At 37.2% G+C, this 4,340-nt stretch overlaps 1 pseudogene; it reads right to left on the bottom strand.

The window, feature by feature from the left end:
- Window positions 1-253: 253 nt before the first annotated feature.
- LOC147496978 (uncharacterized) lies at window positions 254-4,138 on the bottom strand (annotated as a pseudogene).
- Between the last annotated feature and the right edge of the window lie 202 nt (window positions 4,139-4,340).

Genomic DNA, 4,340 nt, shown 5'->3' with positions numbered 1-4,340 from the left:
AACACAAGAAAGTAAATGAGATCCATGAGGGACGGTGAAGTTTGGTCTCGATATCTCAACCGAAGTCAATTATGGGTTTTTTAGTTTAATGTTAGTAAACTCTTAGACGTGCAAGGTGGTTGCTTATCAAAGCATAGACTCCTAGAAAAACTAATCTAGAATTCAAAGAGGGGGGAAATGGAATGATGGCACTGTTAACTTGTTATTGTTAAGTATATTATCAACTGCTTAAGCAGTTGTTATGTCATGTCTACTAATATAACAGTTGCTCGAAAATCAATACAATTAGCAAGAAGGTACAGCTTAAAGAACCAAGACCACTGCAGTTTTCCTAGTACTTGTTCAAAAGGAAAATACGACAGATCAGCTGATCTTATGACCTTCAAGATGTTTTCATAGTCCATCTCAGGATATCCAAACATCAGACTATGTCCGCATTTTCCAAAAAATTGATGGTCTTGTATCTACTAGTCCGTATCCGCCGAAGAAATTGTTGAATTTCTCCATGATGGCATATTTAAAGATTTAGATTCGATGGATGCAGAACAAGCCAATCATTCAACAGGCACAACCACTTGGTTTCACCTGATGTTTGATTTCACGTCTCTTCGAGGCTTCTTCCATCTTGTTTATCTTAACATCATTGAGGACATTACGAGGCCACTCGGTGAAATAGGTCTCATTGTATCCAATCATACCACCCTTATAGATTGACATGCATCTTCGATCGTCTTCTGGAAATGAGCATTCTTCACCATTTGGGTCCCTCCATGCACCTCGATGCTTCATACCCGACCAGCTAGCAATCCAGTGATATACATGCTGACCTACACCTGCTAGTTTCAACCATCCTTTGGGGGAAGAACTCCATCACGCTGCTATTTCTATCCATTAGGAACATGTTTGTTAGTTGTGCCCCATGTGCAGGCACAAGGATATCCGTAGAACTCATCAAATTCACCTGATTCATACCCAAGGATACAAATATTAGGTTTCCAGAGTCCCGACTACTGACTTGTCTAATCATGATAAACTCATAAACTTAACATATTATGATCTTTACGTCGACCATTCTCTTAAACTATCGAAGAATAAGTAAGATTTCACAGATGCCAATTTTTGTCTGCTTCTATTATAATTGGTGATTATTTGTGATATTGAACAAGTACAAAAGCAGCTCATTAGCACTTGGGGGGGCAGCTTCCCTACCACACAGACTTCTGATACATGCATAACCGTAGTAAGGAATTCATTTCAAAGATCCTCAACATTCATGTAAACCATGTGGCTGGAAAGCAGGAAAAAGCGGAAGCAGGGAGCAGTAATTTTCACTGAAAACCGAGGCACTATGCGCTGCACTATTTTATTAGTGAAGGCATTCTCACCAAGTACCGAAAGGAAAATAGGCGGCAGAAGTTATGTATATTATCCTTGATCAAGATCTATCCTAAAAGTAAGTCACCTAAAAGAAAACTATAACATTCACCCAGAAAACAAATAAAATTTTGAGGATAAAGGAAAAATCGGTCTGCCAACGTTTGAATCACTATGTTAAATTTTTGACTAAAAGGGCATATAGACAAATTGGCTGTGGTCATCTAATGTGTTAATCTCACTCCAAATTCATGCTAATACCTATACACCAAATCAAATATTTTACTTCTACATTAGCATGTACTTGTGATTAGATCTTTATATTTTTTTATTGTTAGGACCTAACTTAAGCTCAATATACAACAACTAGCCAAATAACACAAAAGATATCTACTAAACTAACACACGAATTAGATGAGCAACCATAAGTCCGCACCCATCAACCTTGGAGCACTCACTCTCAAATATCTTAGTCACGACTGACGCGTTCCGGAATGATCTTGGTCCTGTCCTCGTAAACATTGTCATCCCAATTTTAGGTACATCCTTATTGTTAACATCTGCTCCCCTGTCCTCCAAGCTCACATTACAATACACCCTTGCTTTGCACCTCAACAGATCATAAACTTCCAACCTTCTATCTCTTGGCATACCACCTTCATTATGTCTCATCACAACCGCTCGTTCGAAGCAAGCAGGCCCACTTATTCGGTCGAACGTCTCAAAATTCATCTCACCGAATGTAGCTTTCATCAAGTGTGTAAGCCAAGTTCCCATGCCACCTCTAACTTCACCCCAGTGATATAAAAATCCATCTAGTGGGCATTGCACACACTGTCTTCTTATGCCAAGCAACAAAAGGCACCACAGCTGATAAACCATGCCATATATTATCATAATTATAGTGGTCATAGGAAACAAATGTCAGACCTTCTAATAGAGTAGCATTGAAAGGTAAAGCATCCTCCCAAGCTAAGGCGTACGAGTTCCACGATTTGTCATGCGTATCATTCCCCTTGATATATCTTATAATCTTAGTAAGTGTATTATCTTTTCATAGATATGTGGATCTAGAAGATCTCTGTATTCATGTATATATGATAAGTGCTCAAAAAGTGCAATTTAATCCTTGATTATGCATCTTGTTTAGCCATCTTAGTGGACTAATAGTGTTTGTAAGTTATGTTTTATGATTCTACAGGTGAAAGAGAGAGTTTTGTGGAATATTAGAGAAAAAGGGGTAAAACAGAGCAATTCAGAATATTAAGGATCACATGGGAAGCCCGTGGACAATCATGGAGAAGGCCAAGAAATTGAAGCTATTAAATATGCGACTTGGACCTATTTTAAAGCCTATTTGGAAGCCCAAGGCAAAAGAATTTGTTGTTTGGACCAAAGAGGATAGAAGGATATAACAAAAGAGGGAAAATAGACTTCCGCGTGCGGGGCCTGACGATGGATTCTGCGATCAAACCGCATTGCTCGTATCTAAGACGCGTGAAAATCGACAATCAGAAGCCTTCTTCTCAGTTTTGGAGACTAAGTTTGACTCTGAAAGAAGTTGATTTGTATTAGAAAACAAATAGCGGTTTGGAATGCTTCTATAACTCATTCCTATAAATAGAGGACCTTAGTGCCTCATGTAATTTGCCAATTCACTTATATTCTTGTCTCCAAAACTTGAGGCAGAGAGAGATTAATAATAAAATATTCGGTTTTAACTAGTCGAGTCTTAATAAGTTAGTCTTTCTAGTCTTATGTTCTTCGACTCTTCTTCTTCTCGTTCTTCGTGTTCTTCTTTCTTTATGGAAGGCTAATCTTCTCCTTCAAGGGAGGAGATGAAGCCGATGCTTAAGGTTTAATGATTCTTCTGGTTCATGGTGTTATTCAATCAGGTTAGTTCTTTATATTTTTAGTTATTAGTTATATTACCCACACCATGGGATGGAAGTATAGAATAGGGTTTATATTTTGCAATATTAATATCATGCTAGTATTCTTTACTTTTCTTATAGTAGTATAGTTCTTTAAAGTTAGGAAAGTATTCTTTGTGTTGCTTTAGAAATGGTAGCTCATGGAGTGGCTGCTTAGGGGAAGTATTCTTTGTGTTTGCCTTAAGTGGCATGGTGATTCATTGAATGGCCACCCTATTAGGAAGTACTCCTTGACGTTGCTCTCGGTAATGCATTGAATGGCTGCCCGAGCTTACATAAAAGGAAAGAAGATATTAATAGCATAAACATAGAAACAACTTTAAGTAAAATTAATTGTTAACGATGTTTCGTCCAAGAGGGTATCGACACTCACTCGATTGCCTAATTGTAGTCTACTTGTGAGAACAACCATGAAGCAGAAGGTCATAGATCAAAAGTATTTGTGAATTCTAATATCTTGAATTCTCTATCTTATAAATTCTCAATAGTTTAGTTAATTTAGTTTAGTTTAACATTAGAATCTAAAATCTCTACAATCATAGTTTTTAATCCTTCAAACCCCCTTTCCAGTCCTGTCCTTCACATAACATACACTTAAAAGTGGAACGATATCCTACTCATCCTTTACTTATTGAGGGATAATTAGGTTTTGATACGCTTCTATTTGTTCAACGACCATCATCTATCTATATAATCCATATACCATCTCATAAACACAAAAGAAGTAGTGTCATTGCTAGAAACATTAATAAAGATTATCAGAAATATCCATTAAAACATCTTGGATATGGTATCATGAGCCAACTTCGATTACCTTTCTATTACCCCATTACTATAGGAATCGGAGTTTTTTTTTGGTTTTTTGTTTTTCTTCTTTTCTGGTCATTGTTTGTTTATTGATCTACCAAAAATGACAGACTTACCTACCAATAATGATGTCGTTGTTGTGCATTCCAATAACGATTCCGCTGTCATGTCTTCTAACTCGAAGAGTCACTTAGTCACTGCTGCCGGATTTGTTTCCCAGTCAGG

This window comes from Coptis chinensis, chromosome 5 (genome assembly GCF_015680905.1).
Source record: "Coptis chinensis isolate HL-2020 chromosome 5, ASM1568090v1, whole genome shotgun sequence".
Classification (NCBI taxonomy): domain Eukaryota; kingdom Viridiplantae; phylum Streptophyta; class Magnoliopsida; order Ranunculales; family Ranunculaceae; genus Coptis; species Coptis chinensis.
The sequence above is the reverse complement of the archived record's forward strand: the minus strand, read 5'-3'. Positions and strand labels throughout refer to the sequence as shown.